Raw genomic sequence first — 24,512 nt, 5'->3', positions numbered from 1 at the left:
AAGAGGACAAGAACCAGGCCGGTGAGGGAAGCAGGCCCAAATTTCAGAGTCTCTGCTCAAAGCACAGAAAATCAAAAAGGTGGACAGTTCCCATGCGTCTGTCTGGGAATATGCAAATTCTTTTCTGTACACACCTCAGCTCATTAGGAGGCGTTGCGGCTGCTGGGCAAGGGGAACGGGAAGCGTGCATCAGGCTTTAGGTGAAGTGGCACTGTAGGACTTTTGTCCCCCAGCGATTTTACGCTTTCCACACCATCCTTCCAATCGTTAGGCTGTGAGCCACCACTGTGCTCTGCACATAGCCATGCACTTTAAGTCCCTTTTTCGCACGTACTTTCATTAAACCTGAATATGGAAGTATATATCTGTCTAGGCTAGAGGCACATGAAACAGGACTGGCGTGCCGCTTCAAGTGTACCTGAGAGGAATCTGACTCAGGATTGGCCACCCTCTCAGGGCACCGACTCAGGATTGGCCAACCTCTATGGGGCACCTCTAACGTGCACAAATAACAGGCAAGCCCTATGAACAGCACAGCGTGAGTCTAGGTGCCACCTTGAAAAAGGAGGGTGACATCTGGCCTCTGACAGCAGGAATATTAAGAGAGGAGAAAACATACTGCCTGCTATCGTGAAATTCCAAGATAGTCACGAAAAGCAATCTCATGCACTGCACAAGCTCTTTCCCATGATGCACCTCTCCTGCACTCTGTCTATGCAAATGAGCAAGCAGAGAGTTCAGGAATAAAACACCTAAGCTCATGTCCCCAAAAAACAGCAGCAGACAACTCGCAGATATATTCACCAATTTCTAATGCTTTTCTTTTAAACACAAGATAAACAGCCTCACCGGTGGTAAGGCTTAAAAAAATTGAATAAACTCGTAAATGTTCCTCTCCACGGCAATCTTTAGTAAAAGGCGAAAGATTTTTTCGTTTTGAAGAGAAACCAGAGTAAGTTAGAATATGGCTCTCTGGGGGTAAGTGGCACCACATCAAAGACCCCGTCATTGCGAGGGTGAGGACCTGAGAGGTATTTTCAAAATCTAAGAAAGAGGACAAGAACCAGGCCAGTGAGGGAAGCAGGCCCAATTTTCAGAGTCTCTGCTCAAAGCACAGAAAATCAAAAAGGTGGACAGTTCCCATGCGTCTGTCTGGAAATATGCAAATTCTTTTCTGTACACACCTCAGCTCATTAGGAGGCGTTGCGGCTGCTGGGCAAGGGGAACGGGAAGCGTGCATCAGGCTTTAGGTGAAGTGACACTGTAGGACTTTTGTCCCCCAGCGATTTTACGCTTTCCACACCATCCTTCCAATCGATAGGCTGTGAGCCACCACTGTGCTCTGCACATAGCCATGCACTTTAAGTCCCTTTTTCGCACGTACTTTCATTAAACCTGAATATAGAAGTATATATCTGTCTAGGCTAGAGGCACATGAAACAGGACTGGCGTGCCGCTTCAAGTGTACCTGAGAGGAATCTGACTCAGGATTGGCCACCCTCTCAGGGCACCGACTCAGGATTGGCCAACCTCTATGGGGTGCCTCTAACGTGCACAAATAACAGGCAAGCCCTATGAAAAGCACAGCGTGAGTCTAGGTGCCACCTTGAAAAAGGAGGGTGACGTCTGGCCTCTGACAGCAGGAATATTAAGAGAGGAGAAAACATACTGCCTGCTATCGTGAAATTCCAAGATAGTCACGAAAAGCAATCTCATGCACTGCACAAGCTCTTTCCCATGATGCACCTCTCCTGCACTCTGTCTATGCAAATGAGCAAGCAGAGAGTTCAGGAATAAAACACCTAAGCTCATGTCCCCAAAAAACAGCAGCAGACAACTGGCAGATATTCCCCAATTTCTAATGCTTTTCTTTTAAACACACAATAAACAGCCTCACCTGTGGTAAGGCTTAAAAAAAATTGAATAAACTCGTAAATGTTCCTCTCCACGGAAATCTTTAGTAAAAGGCGAAAGATTTTTTCGTTTTGAAGAGAAACCAGAGTAAGTTAGAATATGGCTCTCTGGGGGTAAGTGGCACCACAGCAAAGACCCCGTCATTGCGAGGGTGAGGACCTGAGAGGTATTTTCAAAATCTAAGAAAGAGGACAAGAACCAGGCCGGTGAGGGAAGCAGGCCCAAATTTCAGAGTCTCTGCTCAAAGCACAGAAAATCAAAAAGGTGGACAGTTCCCATGCGTCTGTCTGGGAATATGCAAATTCTTTTCTGTACACACCTCAGCTCATTAGGAGGCATTGCGGCTGCTGGGCAAGGGGAACGGGAAGCGTGCATCAGGCTTTAGGTGAAGTGGCACTGTAGGACTTTTGTCCCCCAGCGATTTTACGCTTTCCACACCATCCTTCCAATCGTTAGGCTGTGAGCCACCACTGTGCTCTGCACATAGCCATGCACTTTAAGTCCCTTTTTCGCACGTACTTTCATTAAACCTGAATATAGAAGCATATATCTGTCTAGGCTAGAGGCACATGAAACAGGACTGGCGTGCCGCTTCAAGTGTACCTGAGAGGAATCTGACTCAGGATTGGCCACCCTCTCAGGGCACCGACTCAGGATTGGCCAACCTCTATGGGGCACCTCTAACGGGCACAAATAATGGGCAAGCCCTATGAAAAGCACAGCGTGAGTCTAGGTGCCACCTTGAAAAAGGAGGGCGACGTCTGGCCTCTGACAGCAGGAATATTAAGAGAGGAGAAAACATACTGCCTGCTATCGTGAAATTCCAAGATAGTCACGAAAAGCAATCTCATGCACTGTACAAGCTCTTTCCCATGATGCACCTCTCCTGCACTCTGTCTATGCAAATGAGCAAGCAGAGAGTTCAGGAATAAAACACCTAAGCTCATGTCCCCAAAAAACAGCAGCAGACAACTGGCAGATATTCCCCAATTTCTAATGCTTTTCTTTTAAACACACGATAAACAGCCTCACCTGTGGTAAGGCTTAAAACAATTGAATAAACTCGTAAATGTTCCTCTCCACGGAAATCTTTAGTAAAAGGCGAAAGATTTTTTAGTTTTGAAGAGAAACCAGAGTAAATTAGAATATGGCTCTCTGGGGGTAAGTGGCACCACATCAAAGACCCCGTCGTTGCGAGGGTGAGGACCTGAGAGGTATTTTTAGGCTCTAAGAAAGAGGACAAGAACCAGGCCAGTGAGGGAAGCAGGCCCAATTTTCAGAGTCTCTGCTCAAAGCACAGAAAATCAAAAAGGTGGACAGTTCCCATGCGTCTGTCTGGGAATATGCAAATTCTTTTCTGTACACACCTCAGCTCATTAGGAGGCGTTGCGGCTGCTGGGCAAGGGGAACGGGAAGCGTGCATCAGGCTTTAGGTGAAGTGACACTGTAGGACTTTTGTCCCCCAGCGATTTTACGCTTTCCACACCATCCTTCCAATCGATAGGCTGTGAGCCACCACTGTGCTCTGCACATAGCCATGCACTTTAAGTCCCTTTTTTGCACGTACTTTCATTAAACCTGAATATAGAAGTATATATCTGTCTAGGCTAGAGGCACATGAAACAGGACTGGCGTGCCGCTTTAAGTGTACCTGAGAGGAATCTGACTCAGGATTGGCCACCCTCTCAGGGCACCGACTCAGGATTGGCCAACCTCTATGGGGCACCTCTAACGGGCACAAATAATGGGCAAGCCCTATGAAAAGCACAGCGTGAGTCTAGGTGCCACCTTGAAAAAGGAGGGTGACGTCTGGCCTCTGACAGCAGGAATATTAAGAGAGGAGAAAACATACTGCCTGCTATCGTGAAATTCCAAGATAGTCACGAAAAGCAATCTCATGCACTGCACAAGCTCTTTCCCATGATGCACCTCTCCTGCACTCTGTCTATGCAAATGAGCAAGCAGAGAGTTCAGGAATAAAACACCTAAGCTCATGTCCCCAAAAAACAGCAGCAGACAACTCGCAGATATATTCACCAATTTCTAATGCTTTTCTTTTAAACACAAGATAAACAGCCTCACCGGTGGTAAGGCTTAAAAAAATTGAATAAACTCGTAAATGTTCCTCTCCACGGAAATCTTTAGTAAAAGGCAAAAGATTTTTTCGTTTTATAGAGAAAACCAGAGTAAGTTAGAATATGGCTCTCTGGGGGTAAGTGGCACCACATCAAAGACCCCGTCATTGCGAGGGTGAGGACCTGAGAGGTATTTTCAAAATCTAAGAAAGAGGACAAGAACCAGGCCGGTGAGGGAAGCAGGCCCAAATTTCAGGGTCTCTGCTCAAAGCACAGAAAATCAAAAAGGTGGACAGTTCCCATGCGTCTGTCTGGGAATATGCAAATTCTTTTCTGTACACACCTCAGCTCATTAGGAGGCGTTGCGGCTGCTGGGCAAGGGGAACGGGAAGCGTGCATCAGGCTTTAGGTGAAGTGGCACTGTAGGACTTTTGTCCCCCAGCGATTTTACGCTTTCCACACCATCCTTCCAATCGTTAGGCTGTGAGCCACCACTGTGCTCTGCACATAGCCATGCACTTTAAGTCCCTTTTTCGCACGTACTTTCATTAAACCTGAATATGGAAGTATATATCTGTCTAGGCTAGAGGCACATGAAACAGGACTGGCGTGCCGCTTCAAGTGTACCTGAGAGGAATCTGACTCAGGATTGGCCACCCTCTCAGGGCACCGACTCAGGATTGGCCAACCTCTATGGGGCACCTCTAACGTGCACAAATAACAGGCAAGCCCTATGAAAAGCACAGCGTGAGTCTAGGTGCCACCTTGAAAAAGGAGGGTGACGTCTGGCCTCTGACAGCAGGAATATTAAGAGAGGAGAAAACATACTGCCTGCTATCGTGAAATTCCAAGATAGTCACGAAAAGCAATCTCATGCACTGCACAAGCTCTTTCCCATGATGCACCTCTCCTGCACTCTGTCTATGCAAATGAGCAAGCAGAGAGTTCAGGAATAAAACACCTAAGCTCATGTCCCCAAAAAACAGCAGCAGACAACTCGCAGATATATTCACCAATTTCTAATGCTTTTCTTTTAAACACAAGATAAACAGCCTCACCGGTGGTAAGGCTTAAAAAAATTGAATAAACTCGTAAATGTTCCTCTCCACGGCAATCTTTAGTAAAAGGCGAAAGATTTTTTCGTTTTGAAGAGAAACCAGAGTAAGTTAGAATATGGCTCTCTGGGGGTAAGTGGCACCACATCAAAGACCCCGTCATTGCGAGGGTGAGGACCTGAGAGGTATTTTCAAAATCTAAGAAAGAGGACAAGAACCAGGCCAGTGAGGGAAGCAGGCCCAATTTTCAGAGTCTCTGCTCAAAGCACAGAAAATCAAAAAGGTGGACAGTTCCCATGCGTCTGTCTGGAAATATGCAAATTCTTTTCTGTACACACCTCAGCTCATTAGGAGGCGTTGCGGCTGCCGGGCAAGGGGAACGGGAAGCGTGCATCAGGCTTTAGGTGAAGTGACACTGTAGGACTTTTGTCCCCCAGCGATTTTACGCTTTCCACACCATCCTTCCAATCGATAGGCTGTGAGCCACCACTGTGCTCTGCACATAGCCATGCACTTTAAGTCCCTTTTTCGCACGTACTTTCATTAAACCTGAATATAGAAGTATATATCTGTCTAGGCTAGAGGCACATGAAACAGGACTGGCGTGCCGCTTCAAGTGTACCTGAGAGGAATCTGACTCAGGATTGGCCACCCTCTCAGGGCACCGACTCAGGATTGGCCAACCTCTATGGGGCGCCTCTAACATGCACAAATAACAGGCAAGCCCTATGAAAAGCACAGCGTGAGTCTAGGTGCCACCTTGAAAAAGGAGGGTGACGTCTGGCCTCTGACAGCAGGAATATTAAGAGAGGAGAAAACATACTGCCTGCTATCGTGAAATTCCAAGATAGTCACGAAAAGCAATCTCATGCACTGCACAAGCTCTTTCCCATGATGCACCTCTCCTGCACTCTGTCTATGCAAATGAGCAAGCAGAGAGTTCAGGAATAAAACACCTAAGCTCATGTCCCCAAAAAACAGCAGCAGACAACTCGCAGATATATTCACCAATTTCTAATGCTTTTCTTTTAAACACAAGATAAACAGCCTCACCGGTGGTAAGGCTTAAAAAAATTGAATAAACTCGTAAATGTTCCTCTCCACGGAAATCTTTAGTAAAAGGCAAAAGATTTTTTCGTTTTAAAGAGAAAACCAGAGTAAGTTAGAATATGGCTCTCTGTGGGTAAGTGGCACCACATCAAAGACCCCGTCATTGCGAGGGTGAGGACCTGAGAGGTATTTTCAAAATCTAAGAAAGAGGACAAGAACCAGGCCGGTGAGGGAAGCAGGCCCAAATTTCAGGGTCTCTGCTCAAAGCACAGAAAATCAAAAAGGTGGACAGTTCCCATGCGTCTGTCTGGGAATATGCAAATTCTTTTCTGTACACACCTCAGCTCATTAGGAGGCGTTGCGGCTGCTGGGCAAGGGGAACGGGAAGCGTGCATCAGGCTTTAGGTGAAGTGGCACTGTAGGACTTTTGTCCCCCAGCGATTTTACGCTTTCCACACCATCCTTCCAATCGTTAGGCTGTGAGCCACCACTGTGCTCTGCACATAGCCATGCACTTTAAGTCCCTTTTTCGCACGTACTTTCATTAAACCTGAATATGGAAGTATATATCTGTCTAGGCTAGAGGCACATGAAACAGGACTGGCGTGCCGCTTCAAGTGTACCTGAGAGGAATCTGACTCAGGATTGGCCACCCTCTCAGAGCACCGACTCAGGATTGGCCAACCTCTATGGGGCACCTCTAACGTGCACAAATAACAGGCAAGCCCTATGAAAAGCACAGCGTGAGTCTAGGTGCCACCTTGAAAAAGGAGGGTGACGTCTGGCCTCTGACAGCAGGAATATTAAGAGAGGAGAAAACATACTGCCTGCTATCGTGAAATTCCAAGATAGTCACGAAAAGCAATCTCATGCACTGCACAAGCTCTTTCCCATGATGCACCTCTCCTGCACTCTGTCTATGCAAATGAGCAAGCAGAGAGTTCAGGAATAAAACACCTAAGCTCATGTCCCCAAAAAACAGCAGCAGACAACTCGCAGATATATTCACCAATTTCTAATGCTTTTCTTTTAAACACAAGATAAACAGCCTCACCGGTGGTAAGGCTTAAAAAAATTGAATAAACTCGTAAATGTTCCTCTCCACGGCAATCTTTAGTAAAAGGCGAAAGATTTTTTCGTTTTGAAGAGAAACCAGAGTAAGTTAGAATATGGCTCTCTGGGGGTAAGTGGCACCACATCAAAGACCCCGTCATTGCGAGGGTGAGGACCTGAGAGGTATTTTCAAAATCTAAGAAAGAGGACAAGAACCAGGCCAGTGAGGGAAGCAGGCCCAATTTTCAGAGTCTCTGCTCAAAGCACAGAAAATCAAAAAGGTGGACAGTTCCCATGCGTCTGTCTGGAAATATGCAAATTCTTTTCTGTACACACCTCAGCTCATTAGGAGGCGTTGCGGCTGCTGGGCAAGGGGAACGGGAAGCGTGCATCAGGCTTTAGGTGAAGTGACACTGTAGGACTTTTGTCCCCCAGCGATTTTACGCTTTCCACACCATCCTTCCAATCGATAGGCTGTGAGCCACCACTGTGCTCTGCACATAGCCATGCACTTTAAGTCCCTTTTTCGCACGTACTTTCATTAAACCTGAATATAGAAGTATATATCTGTCTAGGCTAGAGGCACATGAAACAGGACTGGCGTGCCGCTTCAAGTGTACCTGAGAGGAATCTGACTCAGGATTGGCCACCCTCTCAGGGCACCGACTCAGGATTGGCCAACCTCTATGGGGCGCCTCTAACATGCACAAATAACAGGCAAGCCCTATGAAAAGCACAGCGTGAGTCTAGGTGCCACCTTGAAAAAGGAGGGTGACGTCTGGCCTCTGACAGCAGGAATATTAAGAGAGGAGAAAACATACTGCCTGCTATCGTGAAATTCCAAGATAGTCACGAAAAGCAATCTCATGCACTGCACAAGCTCTTTCCCATGATGCACCTCTCCTGCACTCTGTCTATGCAAATGAGCAAGCAGAGAGTTCAGGAATAAAACACCTAAGCTCATGTCCCCAAAAAACAGCAGCAGACAACTGGCAGATATTCCCCAATTTCTAATGCTTTTCTTTTAAACACACAATAAACAGCCTCACCTGTGGTAAGGCTTAAAAAAATTGAATAAACTCGTAAATGTTCCTCTCCACAGAAATCTTTAGTAAAAGGCGAAAGATTTTTTCGTTTTGAAGAGAAACCAGAGTAAGTTAGAATATGGCTCTCTGGGGGTAAGTGGCACCACAGCAAAGACCCCGTCATTGCGAGGGTGAGGACCTGAGAGGTATTTTCAAAATCTAAGAAAGAGGACAAGAACCAGGCCGGTGAGGGAAGCAGGCCCAAATTTCAGAGTCTCTGCTCAAAGCACAGAAAATCAAAAAGGTGGACAGTTCCCATGCGTCTGTCTGGGAATATGCAAATTCTTTTCTGTACACACCTCAGCTCATTAGGAGGCGTTGCGGCTGCTGGGCAAGGGGAACGGGAAGCGTGCATCAGGCTTTAGGTGAAGTGGCACTGTAGGACTTTTGTCCCCCAGCGATTTTACGCTTTCCACACCATCCTTCCAATCGTTAGGCTGTGAGCCACCACTGTGCTCTGCACATAGCCATGCACTTTAAGTCCCTTTTTCGCACGTACTTTCATTAAACCTGAATATAGAAGCATATATCTGTCTAGGCTAGAGGCACATGAAACAGGACTGGCGTGCCGCTTCAAGTGTACCTGAGAGGAATCTGACTCAGGATTGGCCACCCTCTCAGGGCACCGACTCAGGATTGGCCAACCTCTATGGGGCACCTCTAACGGGCACAAATAATGGGCAAGCCCTATGAAAAGCACAGCGTGAGTCTAGGTGCCACCTTGAAAAAGGAGGGCGACGTCTGGCCTCTGACAGCAGGAATATTAAGAGAGGAGAAAACATACTGCCTGCTATCGTGAAATTCCAAGATAGTCACGAAAAGCAATCTCATGCACTGTACAAGCTCTTTCCCATGATGCACCTCTCCTGCACTCTGTCTATGCAAATGAGCAAGCAGAGAGTTCAGGAATAAAACACCTAAGCTCATGTCCCCAAAAAACAGCAGCAGACAACTGGCAGATATTCCCCAATTTCTAATGCTTTTCTTTTAAACACACGATAAACAGCCTCACCTGTGGTAAGGCTTAAAACAATTGAATAAACTCGTAAATGTTCCTCTCCACGGAAATCTTTAGTAAAAGGCGAAAGATTTTTTAGTTTTGAAGAGAAACCAGAGTAAGTTAGAATATGGCTCTCTGGGGGTAAGTGGCACCACATCAAAGACCCCGTCGTTGCGAGGGTGAGGACCTGAGAGGTATTTTTAGGCTCTAAGAAAGAGGACAAGAACCAGGCCAGTGAGGGAAGCAGGCCCAATTTTCAGAGTCTCTGCTCAAAGCACAGAAAATCAAAAAGGTGGACAGTTCCCATGCGTCTGTCTGGGAATATGCAAATTCTTTTCTGTACACACCTCAGCTCATTAGGAGGCGTTGCGGCTGCTGGGCAAGGGGAACGGGAAGCGTGCATCAGGCTTTAGGTGAAGTGACACTGTAGGACTTTTGTCCCCCAGCGATTTTACGCTTTCCACACCATCCTTCCAATTGATAGGCTGTGAGCCACCACTGTGCTCTGCACATAGCCATGCACTTTAAGTCCCTTTTTCGCACGTACTTTCATTAAACCTGAATATAGAAGTATATATCTGTCTAGGCTAGAGGCACATGAAACAGGACTGGCGTGCCGCTTTAAGTGTACCTGAGAGGAATCTGACTCAGGATTGGCCACCCTCTCAGGGCACCGACTCAGGATTGGCCAACCTCTATGGGGCACCTCTAACGGGCACAAATAATGGGCAAGCCCTATGAAAAGCACAGCGTGAGTCTAGGTGCCACCTTGAAAAAGGAGGGTGACGTCTGGCCTCTGACAGCAGGAATATTAAGAGAGGAGAAAACATACTGCCTGCTATCGTGAAATTCCAAGATAGTCACGAAAAGCAATCTCATGCACTGCACAAGCTCTTTCCCATGATGCACCTCTCCTGCACTCTGTCTATGCAAATGAGCAAGCAGAGAGTTCAGGAATAAAACACCTAAGCTCATGTCCCCAAAAAACAGCAGCAGACAACTCGCAGATATATTCACCAATTTCTAATGCTTTTCTTTTAAACACAAGATAAACAGCCTCACCGGTGATAAGGCTTAAAAAAATTGAATAAACTCGTAAATGTTCCTCTCCACGGAAATCTTTAGTAAAAGGCGAAAGATTTTTTCGTTTTGAAGAGAAACCAGAGTAAGTTAGAATATGGCTCTCTGGGGGTAAGTGGCACCACATCAAAGACCCCGTCATTGCGAGGGTGAGGACCTGAGAGGTATTTTTAGGCTCTAAGAAAGAGGACAAGAACCAGGCCAGTGAGGGAAGCAGGCCCAATTTTCAGAGTCTCTGCTCAAAGCACAGAAAATCAAAAAGGTGGACAGTTCCCATGCGTCTGTCTGGAAATATGCAAATTCTTTTCTGTACACACCTCAGCTCATTAGGAGGCGTTGCGGCTGCTGGGCAAGGGGAACGGGAAGCGTGCATCAGGCTTTAGGTGAAGTGACACTGTAGGACTTTTGTCCCCCAGCGATTTTACGCTTTCCACACCATCCTTCCAATCGATAGGCTGTGAGCCACCACTGTGCTCTGCACATAGCCATGCACTTTAAGTCCCTTTTTCGCACGTACTTTCATTAAACCTGAATATAGAAGTATATATCTGTCTAGGCTAGAGGCACATGAAACAGGACTGGCGTGCCGCTTCAAGTGTACCTGAGAGGAATCTGACTCATGATTGGCCACCCTCTCAGGGCACAGACTCAGGATTGGCCAACCTCTATGGGGCACCTCTAACTGGCACAAATAACGGGCAAGCCCTATGAAAAGCACAGCGTGAGTCTAGGTGCCACCTTGAAAAAGGAGGGTGACGTCTGGCCTCTGACAGCAGGAATATTAAGAGAGGAGAAAACATACTGCCTGCTATCGTGAAATTCCAAGATAGTCACGAAAAGCAATCTCATGCACTGCACAAGCTCTTTCCCATGATGCACCTCTCCTGCACTCTGTCTATACAGATGAGCAAGCAGAGAGTTCAGGAATAAAACACCTAAGCTCATGTCCCCAAAAAACAGCAGCAGACAACTCGCAGATATATTCACCAATTTCTAATGCTTTTCTTTTAAACACAAAATAAACAGCCTCACCGGTGGTAAGGCTTAAAAAAATTTAATAAACTCGTAAATGTTCCTCTCCACGGAAATCTTTAGTAAAAGGCGAAAGATTTTTTCGGTTTGAAGAGAAACCAGAGTAAGTTAGAATATGGCTCTCTGGGGGTAAGTGGCACCACATCAAAGACCCCGTCATTGCGAGGGTGAGGACCTGAGAGGTATTTTCAAAATCTAAGAAAGAGGACAAGAACCAGGCCGGTGAGGGAAGCAGGCCCAAATTTCAGAGTCTCTGCTCAAAGCACAGAAAATCAAAAAGGTGGACAGTTCCCATGCGTCTGTCTGGGAATATGCAAATTCTTTTCTGTACACACCTCAGCTCATTAGGAGGCGTTGCGGCTGCTGGGCAAGGGGAACGGGAAGCGTGCATCAGGCTTTAGGTGAAGTGGCACTGTAGGACTTTTGTACCCCAGCGATTTTACGCTTTCCACACCATCCTTCCAATCGTTAGGCTGTGAGCCACCACTGTGCTCTGCACATAGCCATGCACTTTAAGTCCCTTTTTCGCACGTACTTTCATTAAACCTGAATATAGAAGTATATATCTGTCTAGGCTAGAGGCACATGAAACAGGACTGGCGTGCCGCTTCAAGTGTACCTGAGAGGAATCTGACTCAGGATTGGCCACCCTCTCAGGGCACCGACTCAGGATTGGCCAACCTCTATGGGGCACCTCTAACGTGCACAAATAACGGGCAAGCCCTATGAAAAGCACAGCGTGAGTCTAGGTGCCACCTTGAAAAAGGAGGGTGACGTCTGGCCTCTGACAGCAGGAATATTAAGAGAGGAGAAAACATACTGCCTGCTATCGTGAAATTCCAAGATAGTCACGAAAAGCAATCTCATGCACTGCACAAGCTCTGTCCCATGATGCACCTCTCCTGCACTCTGTCTATGCAAATGAGCAAGCAGAGAGTTCAGGAATAAAACACCTAAGCTCATGTCCCCAAAAAACAGCAGCAGACAACTCGCAGATATATTCACCAATTTCTAATGCTTTTCTTTTAAACACAAGATAAACAGCCTCACCGGTGGTAAGGCTTAAAAAAATTGAATAAACTCGTAAATGTTCCTCTCCACGGAAATCTTTAGTAAAAGGCGAAAGATTTTTTCGTTTTGAAGAGAAACCAGAGTAAGTTAGAATATGGCTCTCTGGGGGTAAGTGGCACCACATCAAAGACCCCGTCATTGCGAGGGTGAGGACCTGAGAGGTATTTTTAGGCTCTAAGAAAGAGGACAAGAACCAGGCCAGTGAGGGAAGCAGGCCCAATTTTCAGAGTCTCTGCTCAAAGCACAGAAAATCAAAAAGGTGGACAGTTCCCATGCGTCTGTCTGGAAATATGCAAATTCTTTTCTGTACACACCTCAGCTCATTAGGAGGCGTTGCGGCTGCTGGGCAAGGGGAACGGGAAGCGTGCATCAGGCTTTAGGTGAAGTGACACTGTAGGACTTTTGTCCCCCAGCGATTTTACGCTTTCCACACCATCCTTCCAATCGATAGGCTGTGAGCCACCACTGTGCTCTGCACATAGCCATGCACTTTAAGTCCCTTTTTCGCACGTACTTTCATTAAACCTGAATATGGAAGTATATATCTGTCTAGGCTAGAGGCACATGAAACAGGACTGGCGTGCCGCTTCAAGTGTACCTGAGAGGAATCTGACTCAGGATTGGCCACCCTCTCAGGGCACCGACTCAGGATTGGCCAACCTCTATGGGGCACCTCTAACGTGCACAAATAACGGGCAAGCCCTATGAAAAGCACAGCGTGAGTCTAGGTGCCACCTTGAAAAAGGAGGGTGACGTCTGGCCTCTGACAGCAGGAATATTAAGAGAGGAGAAAACATACTGCCTGCTATCGTGAAATTCCAAGATAGTCACGAAAAGCAATCTCATGCACTGCACAAGCTCTTTCCCATGATGCACCTCTCCTGCACTCTGTCTATGCAAATGAGCAAGCAGAGAGTTCAGGAATAAAACACCTAAGCTCATGTCCTCAATAAACAGCAGCAGACAACTCGCAGATATATTCACCAATTTCTAATGCTTTTCTTTTAAACACAAGATAAACAGCCTCACCGGTGGTAAGGCTTAAAAAAATTGAATAAACTCGTAAATGTTCCTCTCCACGGAAATCTTTAGTAAAAGGCGAAAGATTTTTTCGTTTTGAAGAGAAAACCAGAGTAAGTTAGAATATGGCTCTCTGGGGGTAAGTGGCACCACATCAAAGACCCTGTCATTGCGAGGGTGAGGACCTGAGAGGTATTTTCAAAATCTAAGAAAGAGGACAAGAACCAGGCCGGTGAGGGAAGCAGGCCCAAATTTCAGAGTCTCTGCTCAAAGCACAGAAAATCAAAAAGGTGGACAGTTCCCATGCGTCTGTCTGGGAATATGCAAATTCTTTTCTGTACACACCTCAGCTCATTAGGAGGCGTTGCGGCTGCTGGGCAAGGGGAACGGGAAGCGTGCATCAGGCTTTAGGTGAAGTGGCACTGTAGGACTTTTGTCCCCCAGCGATTTTACGCTTTCCACACCATCCTTCCAATCGTTAGGCTGTGAGCCACCACTGTGCTCTGCACATAGCCATGCACTTTAAGTCCCTTTTTCGCACGTACTTTCATTAAACCTGAATATGGAAGTATATATCTGTCTAGGCTAGAGGCACATGAAACAGGACTGGCGTGCCGCTTCAAGTGTACCTGAGAGGAAAATGACTCAGGATTGGCCACCCTCTCAGGGCAACGACTCAGGATTGGCCAACCTCTATGGGGCACCTCTAACGTGCACAAATAACAGGCAAGCCCTATGAAAAGCACAGCGTGAGTCTAGGTGCCACCTTGAAAAAGGAGGGTGACGTCTGGCCTCTGACAGCAGGAATATTAAGAGAGGAGAAAACATACTGCCTGCTATCGTGAAATTCCAAGATAGTCACGAAAAGCAATCTCATGCACTGCACAAGCTCTTTCCCATGATGCACCTCTCCTGCACTCTGTCTATGCAAATGAGCAAGCAGAGAGTTCAGGAATAAAACACCTAAGCTCATGTCCCCAAAAAACAGCAGCAGACAACTCGCAGATATATTCACCAATTTCTAATGCTTTTCTTTTAAACACAAGATAAACAGCCTCACCGGTGGTAAGGCTTAAAAAAATTGAATAAACTCGTAAATGTTCCTCTCCACGGCAATCTTTAGTAAAAGGCGAAAGATTTTTTCGTTTTGAAGAGAAACCAGAGTAAGTTAGAATATGGCTCTCTGGGGGTAAGTGGCACCACATCAAAGACCCCGTCATTGCGAGGGTGAGGACCTGAGAGGTATTTTCAAAATCTAAGAAAGAGGACAAGAACCAGGCCAGTGAGGGAAGCAGGCCCAAATTTCAGAGTCTCTGCTCAAAGCACAGAAAATCAAAAAGGTGGACAGTTCCCATGCGTCTGTCTGGGAATATGCAAATTCTTTTCTGTACACACCTCAGCTCATTAGGAGGCGTTGCGGCTGCTGGGCTAGGGGAACGGGAAGCGTGCATCAGGCTTTAGGTGAAGTGGCACTGTAGGACTTTTGTCCCCCAGCGATTTTACGCTTTCCACACCATCCTTCCAATCGTTAGGCTGTGAGCCACCACTGTGCTCTGCACATAGCCATGCACTTTAAGTCCCTTTTTCGCACGTACTTTCATTAAACCTGAATATAGAAGTATATATCTGTCTAGGCTAGAGGCACATGAAACAGGACTGGCGTGCCGCTTCAAGTGTACCTGAGAGGAAAATGACTCAGGATTGGCCACCCTCTCAGGGCACCGACTCAGGATTGGCCAACCTCTATGGGGCACCTCTAACGTGCACAAATAACAGGCAAGCCCTATGAAAAGCACAGCGTGAGTCTAGGTGCCACCTTGAAAAAGGAGGGTGACGTCTGGCCTCTGACAGCAGGAATATTAAGAGAGGAGAAAACATACTGCCTGCTATCGTGAAATTCCAAGATAGTCACGAAAAGCAATCTCATGCACTGCACAAGCTCTTTCCCATGATGCACCTCTCCTGCACTCTGTCTATGCAAATGAGCAAGCAGAGAGTTCAGGAATAAAACACCTAAGCTCATGTCCCCAAAAAACAGCAGCAGACAACTCGCAGATATATTCACCAATTTCTAATGCTTTTCTTTTAAACACAAGATAAACAGCCTCACCGGTGGTAAGGCTTAAAAAAATTGAATAAACTCGTAAATGTTCCTCTCCACGGCAATCTTTAGTAAAAGGCGAAAGATTTTTTCGTTTTGAAGAGAAACCAGAGTAAGTTAGAATATGGCTCTCTGGGGGTAAGTGGCACCACATCAAAGACCCCGTCATTGCGAGGGTGAGGACCTGAGAGGTATTTTCAAAATCTAAGAAAGAGGACAAGAACCAGGCCAGTGAGGGAAGCAGGCCCAATTTTCAGAGTCTCTGCTCAAAGCACAGAAAATCAAAAAGGTGGACAGTTCCCATGCGTCTGTCTGGAAATATGCAAATTCTTTTCTGTACACACCTCAGCTCATTAGGAGGCGTTGCGGCTGCTGGGCAAGGGGAACGGGAAGCGTGCATCAGGCTTTAGGTGAAGTGACACTGTAGGACTTTTGTCCCCCAGCGATTTTACGCTTTCCACACCATCCTTCCAATCGATAGGCTGTGAGCCACCACTGTGCTCTGCACATAGCCATGCACTTTAAGTCCCTTTTTCGCACGTACTTTCATTAAACCTGAATATAGAAGTATATATCTGTCTAGGCTAGAGGCACATGAAACAGGACTGGCGTGCCGCTTCAAGTGTACCTGAGAGGAATCTGACTCAGGATTGGCCACCCTCTCAGGGCACCGACTCAGGATTGGCCAACCTCTATGGGGCACCTCTAACGTGCACAAATAACGGGCAAGCCCTATGAAAAGCACAGCGTGAGTCTAGGTGCCACCTTGAAAAAGGAGGGTGACGTCTGGCCTCTGACAGCAGGAATATTAAGAGAGGAGAAAACATACTGCCTGCTATCGTGAAATTCCAAGATAGTCACGAAAAGCAATCTCATGCACTGCACAAGCTCTGTCCCATGATGCACCTCTCCTGCACTCTGTCGATGCAAATGAGCAAGCAGAGAGTTCAGGAATAAAACACCTAAGCTCATGTCCCCAAAAAACAGCAGCAGACAACTCGCAGATATATTCACCAATTTCTAATGCTTTTCTTTTAAACACACGATAAACAGCCTCACCTGTGGTAAGGCTTAAAAAAATTGAATAAACTCGTAAATGTTCCTCTCCACGGAAATCTTTAGTAAAAGGCGAAAGATTTTTTCGTTTTGAAGAGAAACCAGAGTAAGTTAGAATATGGCTCTCTGGGGGTAAGTGGCACCACATCAAAGACCCCGTCATTGCGAGGGTGAGGACCTGAGAGGTATTTTTAGGCTCTAAGAAAGAGGACAAGAACCAGGCCAGTGAGGGAAGCAGGCCCAATTTTCAGAGTCTCTGCTCAAAGCACAGAAAATCAAAAAGGTGGACAGTTCCCATGCGTCTGTCTGGAAATATGCAAATTCTTTTCTGTACACACCTCAGCTCATTAGGAGGCGTTGCGGCTGCTGGGCAAGGGGAACGGGAAGCGTGCATCAGGCTTTAGGTGAAGTGGCACTGTAGGACTTTTGTCCCCCAGCGATTTTACGCTTTCCACACCATCCTTCCAATCGTTAGGCTGTGAGCCACCACTGTGCTCTGCACATAGCCATGCACTTTAAGTCCCTTTTTCGCACGTACTTTCATTAAACCCGAATATGGAAGTATATATCTGTCTAGGCTAGAGGCACATGAAACAGGACTGGCGTGCCGCTTCAAGTGTACCTGAGAGGAATCTGACTCAGGATTGGCCACCCTCTCAGGGCACCGACTCAGGATTGGCCAACCTCTATGGGGCACCTCTAACGTGCACAAATAACAGGCAAGCCCTATGAAAAGCACAGCGTGAGTCTAGGTGCCACCTTGAAAAAGGAGGGTGACGTCTGGCCTCTGACAGCAGGAATATTAAGAGAGGAGAAAACATACTGCCTGCTATCGTGAAATTCCAAGATAGTCACGAAAAGCAATCTCATGCACTGCACAAGCTCTTTCCCATGATGCACCTCTCCTGCACTCTGTCTATGCAAATGAGCAAGCAGAGAGTTCAGGAATAAAACACCTAAGCTCATGTCCCCAATAAACAGCAGCAGACAACTCGCAGATATATTCACCAATTTCTAATGCTTTTCTTTTAAACACAAGATAAACAGCCTCACCGGTGGTAAGGCTTAAAAAAATTGAATAAACTCGTAAATGTTCCTCTCCACGGAAATCTTTAGTAAAAGGCGAAAGATTTTTTCGTTTTGAAGAGAAAACCAGAGTAAGTTAGAATATGGCTCTTTGGGGGTAAGTGGCACCACATCAAAGACCCCATCATTGCGAGGGTGAGGACCTGAGAGGTATTTTCAAAATCTAAGAAAGAGGACAAGAACCAGGCCGGTGAGGGAAGCAGGCCCAAATTTCAGAGTCTCTGCTCAAAGCACAGAAAATCAAAAAGGTGGACAGTTCCCATGCGTCTGTCTGGGAATATGCAAATTCTTTTCTGTACACACCTCAGCTCATTAGGAGGCGTTGCGGCTGCTGGGCAAGGGGAACGGGAAGCGTGCATCAGGCTTTAGGTGAAGTGGCACTGTAGGACTTTTGTCCCCCAGCGATTTTACGCTTTCCACACCATCCTTCCAATCGTTAGGCTGTGAGCCACCACTGTGCTCTGCACATAGCCATGCACTTTAAGTCCCTTTTTCGCACGTACTTTCATTGAACCTGAATATGGAAGTATATATCTGTCTAGGCTAGAGGCACATGAAACAGGACTGGCGTGCCGCTTCAAGTGTACCTGAGAGGAAAATGACTCAGGATTGGCCACCCTCTCAGGGCACCGACTCAGGATTGGCCAACCTCTATGGGGCACCTCTAACGTGCACAAATAACAGGCAAGCCCTATGAAAAGCACAGCGTGAGTCTAGGTGCCACCTTGAAAAAGGAGGGTGACGTCTGGCCTCTGACAGCAGGAATATTAAGAGAGGAGAAAACATACTGCCTGCTATCGTGAAATTCCAAGATAGTCACGAAAAGCAATCTCATGCACTGCACAAGCTTTTTCCCATGATGCACCTCTCCTGCACTCTGTCTATGCAAATGAGCAAGCAGAGAGTTCAGGAATAAAACACCTAAGCTCATGTCCCCAAAACACAGCAGCAGACAACTCGCAGATATATTCACCAATTTCTAATGCTTTTCTTTTAAACACAAGATAAACAGCCTCACCGGTGGTAAGGCTTAAAAAAATTGAATAAACTCGTAAATGTTCCTCTCCACGGCAATCTTTAGTAAAAGGCGAAAGATTTTTTCGTTTTGAAGAGAAACCAGAGTAAGTTAGAATATGGCTCTCTGGGGGTAAGTGGCACCACATCAAAGACCCCGTCATTGCGAGGGTGAGGACCTGAGAGGTATTTTCAAAATCTAAGAAAGAGGACAAGAACCAGGCCAGTGAGGGAAGCAGGCCCAATTTTCAGAGTCTCTGCTCAAAGCACAGAAAATCAAAAAGGTGGACAGTTCCCATGCGTCTGTCTGGAAATATGCAAATTCTTTTCTGTACACACCTCAGCTCATTAGGAGGCGTTGCGGCTGCTGGGCAAGGGGAACGGGAAGCGTGCATCAGGCTTTAGGTGAAGTGACACTGTAGGACTTTTGTCCCCCAGCGATTTTACGCTTTCCACACCATCCTTCCAATCGATAGGCTGTGAGCCACCACTGTGCTCTGCACATAGCCATGCACTTTAAGTCCCTTTTTCGCACGTACTTTCATTAAACCTGAATATAGAAGTATATATCTGTCTAGGCTAGAGGCACATGAAACAGGACTGGCGTGCCGCTTCAAGTGTACCTGAGAGGAATCTGACTCAGGATTGGCCACCCTCTCAGGGCACCGACTCAGGATTGGCCAACCTCTATGGGGCACCTCTAACGTGCACAAATAACGGGCAAGCCCTATGAAAAGCACAGCGTGAGTCTAGGTGCCACCTTGAAAAGGAGGGTGACGTCTGGCCTCTGACAGCAGGAATATTAAGAGAGGAGAAAACATACTGCCTGCTATCGTGAAATTCCAAGATAGTCACGAAAAGCAATCTCATGCACTGCACAAGCTCTGTCCCATGATGCACCTCTCCTGCACTCTGTCGATGCAAATGAGCAAGCAGAGAGTTCAGGAATAAAACACCTAAGCTCATGTCCCCAAAAAACAGCAGCAGACAACTGGCAGATATTCCCCAATTTCTAATGCTTTTCTTTTAAACACACAATAAACAGCCTCACCTGTGGTAAGGCTTAAAAAAATTGAATAAACTCGTAAATGTTCCTCTCCACGGAAATCTTTAGTAAAAGGCGAAAGATTTTTTCGTTTTGAAGAGAAACCAGAGTAAGTTAGAATATGGCTCTCTGGGGGTAAGTGGCACCACAGCAAAGACCCCGTCATTGCGAGGGTGAGGACCTGAGAGGTATTTTCAAAATCTAAGAAAGAGGACAAGAACCAGGCCGGTGAGGGAAGCAGGCCCAAATTTCAGAGTCTCTGCTCAAAGCACAGAAAATCAAAAAGGTGGACAGTTCCCATGCGTCTGTCTGGGAATATGCAAATTCTTTTCTGTACACACCTCAGCTCATTAGGAGGCGTTGCGGCTGCTGGGCAAGGGGAACGGGAAGCGTGATTCAGGCTTTAGGTGAAGTGGCACTGTAGGACTTTTGTCCCCCAGCGATTTTACGCTTTCCACACCATCCTTCCAATCGTTAGGCTGTGAGCCACCACTGTGCTCTGCACATAGCCATGCACTTTAAGTCCCTTTTTCGCACGTACTTTCATTAAACCTGAATATAGAAGCATATATCTGTCTAGGCTAGAGGCACATGAAACAGGACTGGCGTGCCGCTTCAAGTGTACCTGAGAGGAATCTGACTCAGGATTGGCCACCCTCTCAGGGCACCGACTCAGGATTGGCCAACCTCTATGGGGCACCTCTAACGGGCACAAATAATGGGCAAGCCCTATGAAAAGCACAGCGTGAGTCTAGGTGCCACCTTGAAAAAGGAGGGCGACGTCTGGCCTCTGACAGCAGGAATATTAAGAGAGGAGAAAACATACTGCCTGCTATCGTGAAATTCCAAGATAGTCACGAAAAGCAATCTCATGCACTGTACAAGCTCTTTCCCATGATGCACCTCTCCTGCACTCTGTCTATGCAAATGAGCAAGCAGAGAGTTCATGAATAAAACACCTAAGCTCATGTCCCCAAAAAACAGCAGCAGACAACTGGCAGATATTCCCCAATTTCTAATGCTTTTCTTTTAAACACACGATAAACAGCCTCACCTGTGGTAAGGCTTAAAACAATTGAATAAACTCGTAAATGTTCCTCTCCACGGAAATCTTTAGTAAAAGGCGAAAGATTTTTTAGTTTTGAAGAGAAACCAGAGTAAGTTAGAATATGGCTCTCTGGGGGTAAGTGGCACCACATCAAAGACCCCGTCGTTGCGAGGGTGAGGACCTGAGAGGTATTTTTAGGCTCTAAGAAAGAGGACAAGAACCAGGCCAGTGAGGGAAGCAGGCCCAATTTTCAGAGTCTCTGCTCAAAGCACAGAAAATCAAAAAGGTGGACAGTTCCCATGCGTCTGTCTGGGAATATGCAAATTCTTTTCTGTACACACCTCAGCTCATTAGGAGGCGTTGCGGCTGCTGGGCAAGGGGAACGGGAAGCGTGCATCAGGCTTTAGGTGAAGTGACACTGTAGGACTTTTGTCCCCCAGCGATTTTACGCTTTCCACACCATCCTTCCAATCGATAGGCTGTGAGCCACCACTGTGCTCTGCACATAGCCATGCACTTTAAGTCCCTTTTTCGCACGTACTTTCATTAAACCTGAATATAGAAGTATATATCTGTCTAGGCTAGAGGCACATGAAACAGGACTGGCGTGCCGCTTTAAGTGTACCTGAGAGGAATCTGACTCAGGATTGGCCACCCTCTCAGGGCACCGACTCAGGATTAGCCAACCTCTATTGGGCACCTCTAACGGGCACAAATAATGGGCAAGCCCTATGAAAAGCACAGCGTGAGTCTAGGTGCCACCTTGAAAAAGGAGGGTGACGTCTGGCCTCTGACAGCAGGAATATTAAGAGAGGAGAAAACATACTGCCTGCTATCGTGAAATTCCAAGATAGTCACGAAAAGCAATCTCATGCACTGCACAAGCTCTTTCCCATGATGCACCTCTCCTGCACTCTGTCTATGCAAATGAGCAAGCAGAGAGTTCAGGAATAAAACACCTAAGCTCATGTCCCCAAAAAACAGCAGCAGACAACTCGCAGATATATTCACCAATTTCTAATGCTTTTCTTTTAAACACAAGATAAACAGCCTCACCGGTGGTAAGGCTTAAAAAAATTGAATAAACTCGTAAATGTTCCTCTCCACGGAAATCTTTAGTAAAAGGCGAAAGATTTTTTCGTTTTGAAGAGAAACCAGAGTAAGTTAGAATATGGCTCTCTGGGGGTAAGTGGCACCACATCAAAGACCCCGTCATTGCGAGGGTGAGGACCTGAGAGGTATTTTCAAAATCTAAGAAAGAGGACAAGAACCAGGCCGGTGAGGGAAGCAGGCCCAAATTTCAGAGTCTCTGCTCAAAGCACAGAAAATCAAAAAGGTGGACAGTTCCCATGCGTCTGTCTGGGAATATGCAAATTCTTTTCTGTACACACCTCAGCTCATTAGGAGGCGTTGCGGCTGCTGGGCAAGGGGAACGGGAAGCGTGCATCAGGCTTTAGGTGAAGTGGCACTGTAGGACTTTTGTCCCCCAGCGATTTTACGCTTTCCACACCATCCTTCCAATCGTTAGGCTGTGAGCCACCACTGTGCTCTGCACATAGCCATGCACTTTAAGTCCCTTTTTCGCACGTACTTTCATTAAACCTGAATATGGAAGTATATATCCGTCTAGGCTAGAGGCACATGAAACAGGACTGGCGTGCCGCTTCAAGTGTACCTGAGAGGAATCTGACTCAGGATTGGCCACCCTCTCAGGGCACCGACTCAGGATTGGCCAACCTCTATGGGGCACCTCTAACGTGCACAAATAACGGGCAAGCCCTATGAAAAGCACAGCGTGAGTCTAGGTGCCACCTTGAAAAAGGAGGGTGACGTCTGGCCTCTGACAGCAGGAATATTAAGAGAGGAGAAAACATACTGCCTGCTATCGTGAAATTCCAAGATAGTCACGAAAAGCAATCTCATGCACTGCACAAGCTCTTTCCCATGATGCACCTCTCCTGCACTCTGTCTATGCAAATGAGCAAGCAGAGAGTTCAGGAATAAAACACCTAAGCTCATGTCCCCAAAAAACAGCAGCAGACAACTCGCAGATATATTCACCAATTTCTAATGCTTTTCTTTTAAACACAAGATAAACAGCCTCACCGGTGGTAAGGCTTAAAAAAATTGAATAAACTCGTAAATGTTCCTCTCCACAGAAATCTTTAGTAAAAGGCGAAAGATTTTTTCGTTTTGAAGAGAAAACCAGAGTAAGTTAGAATATGGCTCTCTGGGGGTAAGTGGCACCACATCAAAGACCCCGTCATTGCGAGGGTGAGGACCTGAGAGGTATTTTCAAAATCTAAGAAAGAGGACAAGAACCAGGCCGGTGAGGGAAGCAGGCCCAAATTTCAGAGTCTCTGCTCAAAGCACAGAAAATCAAAAAGGTGGACAGTTCCCATGCGTCTGTCTGGGAATATGCAAATTCTTTTCTGTACACACCTCAGCTCATTAGGAGGCGTTGCGGCTGCTGGGCAAGGGGAACGGGAAGCGTGCATCAGGCTTTAGGTGAAGTGGCACTGTAGGACTTTTGTCCCCCAGCGATTTTACGCTTTCCACACCATCCTTCCAATCGTTAGGCTGTGAGCCACCACTGTGCTCTGCACATAGCCATGCACTTTAAGTCCCTTTTTCGCACGTACTTTCATTAAACCTGAATATGGAAGTATATATCCGTCTAGGCTAGAGGCACATGAAACAGGACTGGCGTGCCGCTTCAAGTGTACCTGAGAGGAATCTGACTCAGGATTGGCCACCCTCTCAGGGCACCGACTCAGGATTGGCCAACCTCTATGGGGCACCTCTAACGTGCACAAATAACGGGCAAGCCCTATGAAAAGCACAGCGTGAGTCTAGGTGCCACCTTGAAAAAGGAGGGTGACGTCTGGCCTCTGACAGCAGGAATATTAAGAGAGGAGAAAACATACTGCCTGCTATCGTGAAATTCCAAGATAGTCACGAAAAGCAATCTCATGCACTGCACAAGCTCTTTCCCATGATGCACCTCTCCTGCACTCTGTCTATGCAAATGAGCAAGCAGAGAGTTCAGGAATAAAACACCTAAGCTCATGTCCCCAAAAAACAGCAGCAGACAACTCGCAGATATATTCACCAATTTCTAATGCTTTTCTTTTAAACACAAGATAAACAGCCTCACCGGTGGTAAGGCTTAACAAAATTGAATAAACTCGTAAATGTTCCTCTCCACGGAAATCTTTAGTAAAAGGCGAAAGATTTTTTCGTTTTGAAGAGAAACCAGAGTAAGTTAGAATATGGCTCTCTGGGGGTAAGTGGCACCACATCAAAGACCCCGTCATTGCGAGGGTGAGGACCTGAGAGGTATTTTCAAAATCTAAGAAAGAGGACAAGAACCAGGCCAGTGAGGGAAGCAGGCCCAATTTTCAGAGTCTCTGCTCAAAGCACAGAAAATCAAAAAGGTGGACAGTTCCCATGCGTCTGTCTGGAAATATGCAAATTCTTTTCTGTACACACCTCAGCTCATTAGGAGGCGTTGCGGCTGCTGGGCAAGGGGAACGGGAAGCGTGCATCAGGCTTTAGGTGAAGTGACACTGTAGGACTTTTGTCCCCCAGCGATTTTACGCTTTCCACACCATCCTTCCAATCGATAGGCTGTGAGCCACCACTGTGCTCTGCACATAGCCATGCACTTTAAGTCCCTTTTACGCACGTACTTTCATTAAACCTGAATATAGAAGTATATATCTGT

The 24,512-nt window shown here is 46.6% G+C and overlaps 23 non-coding genes across 23 annotated transcripts; all 23 read right to left on the bottom strand.

The window, feature by feature from the left end:
* Positions 1-841: 841 nt before the first annotated feature.
* Positions 842-956, bottom strand: LOC144800780 (U5 spliceosomal RNA). Its single transcript, XR_013604665.1, has one exon. It is a non-coding gene; the product is annotated as a U5 spliceosomal RNA (small nuclear RNA).
* Positions 957-1,889: 933 nt separating this feature from the next.
* On the bottom strand, positions 1,890-2,005 carry LOC144800702 (U5 spliceosomal RNA). The gene has a single exon (XR_013604590.1). It is a non-coding gene; the product is annotated as a U5 spliceosomal RNA (small nuclear RNA).
* Positions 2,006-2,938: 933 nt separating this feature from the next.
* On the bottom strand, positions 2,939-3,053 carry LOC144800903 (U5 spliceosomal RNA). The gene has a single exon (XR_013604783.1). It is a non-coding gene; the product is annotated as a U5 spliceosomal RNA (small nuclear RNA).
* Positions 3,054-3,988: 935 nt separating this feature from the next.
* LOC144800923 (U5 spliceosomal RNA) lies at positions 3,989-4,104 on the bottom strand. The gene has a single exon (XR_013604802.1). It is a non-coding gene; the product is annotated as a U5 spliceosomal RNA (small nuclear RNA).
* Positions 4,105-5,039: 935 nt separating this feature from the next.
* LOC144800779 (U5 spliceosomal RNA) lies at positions 5,040-5,154 on the bottom strand. The gene has a single exon (XR_013604664.1). It is a non-coding gene; the product is annotated as a U5 spliceosomal RNA (small nuclear RNA).
* Positions 5,155-6,089: 935 nt separating this feature from the next.
* On the bottom strand, positions 6,090-6,205 carry LOC144800836 (U5 spliceosomal RNA). Its single transcript, XR_013604720.1, has one exon. It is a non-coding gene; the product is annotated as a U5 spliceosomal RNA (small nuclear RNA).
* Positions 6,206-7,140: 935 nt separating this feature from the next.
* LOC144800778 (U5 spliceosomal RNA) lies at positions 7,141-7,255 on the bottom strand. Its single transcript, XR_013604663.1, has one exon. It is a non-coding gene; the product is annotated as a U5 spliceosomal RNA (small nuclear RNA).
* A 933-nt stretch (positions 7,256-8,188) lies between these two features.
* LOC144800670 (U5 spliceosomal RNA) lies at positions 8,189-8,303 on the bottom strand. Its single transcript, XR_013604559.1, has one exon. It is a non-coding gene; the product is annotated as a U5 spliceosomal RNA (small nuclear RNA).
* Positions 8,304-9,236: 933 nt separating this feature from the next.
* LOC144800902 (U5 spliceosomal RNA) lies at positions 9,237-9,351 on the bottom strand. The gene has a single exon (XR_013604782.1). It is a non-coding gene; the product is annotated as a U5 spliceosomal RNA (small nuclear RNA).
* Positions 9,352-10,286: 935 nt separating this feature from the next.
* LOC144800827 (U5 spliceosomal RNA) lies at positions 10,287-10,401 on the bottom strand. Its single transcript, XR_013604711.1, has one exon. It is a non-coding gene; the product is annotated as a U5 spliceosomal RNA (small nuclear RNA).
* A 935-nt stretch (positions 10,402-11,336) lies between these two features.
* LOC144800348 (U5 spliceosomal RNA) lies at positions 11,337-11,451 on the bottom strand. Its single transcript, XR_013604258.1, has one exon. It is a non-coding gene; the product is annotated as a U5 spliceosomal RNA (small nuclear RNA).
* Positions 11,452-12,386: 935 nt separating this feature from the next.
* On the bottom strand, positions 12,387-12,501 carry LOC144800054 (U5 spliceosomal RNA). The gene has a single exon (XR_013603974.1). It is a non-coding gene; the product is annotated as a U5 spliceosomal RNA (small nuclear RNA).
* A 935-nt stretch (positions 12,502-13,436) lies between these two features.
* On the bottom strand, positions 13,437-13,552 carry LOC144800696 (U5 spliceosomal RNA). Its single transcript, XR_013604584.1, has one exon. It is a non-coding gene; the product is annotated as a U5 spliceosomal RNA (small nuclear RNA).
* Positions 13,553-14,487: 935 nt separating this feature from the next.
* Positions 14,488-14,602, bottom strand: LOC144800777 (U5 spliceosomal RNA). Its single transcript, XR_013604662.1, has one exon. It is a non-coding gene; the product is annotated as a U5 spliceosomal RNA (small nuclear RNA).
* A 935-nt stretch (positions 14,603-15,537) lies between these two features.
* LOC144800776 (U5 spliceosomal RNA) lies at positions 15,538-15,652 on the bottom strand. Its single transcript, XR_013604661.1, has one exon. It is a non-coding gene; the product is annotated as a U5 spliceosomal RNA (small nuclear RNA).
* A 935-nt stretch (positions 15,653-16,587) lies between these two features.
* LOC144801396 (U5 spliceosomal RNA) lies at positions 16,588-16,702 on the bottom strand. The gene has a single exon (XR_013605207.1). It is a non-coding gene; the product is annotated as a U5 spliceosomal RNA (small nuclear RNA).
* Positions 16,703-17,637: 935 nt separating this feature from the next.
* On the bottom strand, positions 17,638-17,753 carry LOC144800695 (U5 spliceosomal RNA). The gene has a single exon (XR_013604583.1). It is a non-coding gene; the product is annotated as a U5 spliceosomal RNA (small nuclear RNA).
* Positions 17,754-18,688: 935 nt separating this feature from the next.
* LOC144800775 (U5 spliceosomal RNA) lies at positions 18,689-18,803 on the bottom strand. The gene has a single exon (XR_013604660.1). It is a non-coding gene; the product is annotated as a U5 spliceosomal RNA (small nuclear RNA).
* Positions 18,804-19,735: 932 nt separating this feature from the next.
* On the bottom strand, positions 19,736-19,850 carry LOC144801394 (U5 spliceosomal RNA). Its single transcript, XR_013605204.1, has one exon. It is a non-coding gene; the product is annotated as a U5 spliceosomal RNA (small nuclear RNA).
* A 933-nt stretch (positions 19,851-20,783) lies between these two features.
* LOC144800901 (U5 spliceosomal RNA) lies at positions 20,784-20,898 on the bottom strand. Its single transcript, XR_013604781.1, has one exon. It is a non-coding gene; the product is annotated as a U5 spliceosomal RNA (small nuclear RNA).
* Positions 20,899-21,833: 935 nt separating this feature from the next.
* Positions 21,834-21,948, bottom strand: LOC144800053 (U5 spliceosomal RNA). Its single transcript, XR_013603973.1, has one exon. It is a non-coding gene; the product is annotated as a U5 spliceosomal RNA (small nuclear RNA).
* A 935-nt stretch (positions 21,949-22,883) lies between these two features.
* Positions 22,884-22,999, bottom strand: LOC144800924 (U5 spliceosomal RNA). Its single transcript, XR_013604803.1, has one exon. It is a non-coding gene; the product is annotated as a U5 spliceosomal RNA (small nuclear RNA).
* Positions 23,000-23,934: 935 nt separating this feature from the next.
* Positions 23,935-24,049, bottom strand: LOC144800711 (U5 spliceosomal RNA). Its single transcript, XR_013604599.1, has one exon. It is a non-coding gene; the product is annotated as a U5 spliceosomal RNA (small nuclear RNA).
* Between the last annotated feature and the right edge of the window lie 463 nt (positions 24,050-24,512).

This window comes from Lissotriton helveticus, chromosome 12 (genome assembly GCF_964261635.1).
Source record: "Lissotriton helveticus chromosome 12, aLisHel1.1, whole genome shotgun sequence".
Classification (NCBI taxonomy): Eukaryota; Metazoa; Chordata; class Amphibia; order Caudata; family Salamandridae; genus Lissotriton; species Lissotriton helveticus.
This window is presented reverse-complemented; position numbering and strand designations above follow the sequence as displayed.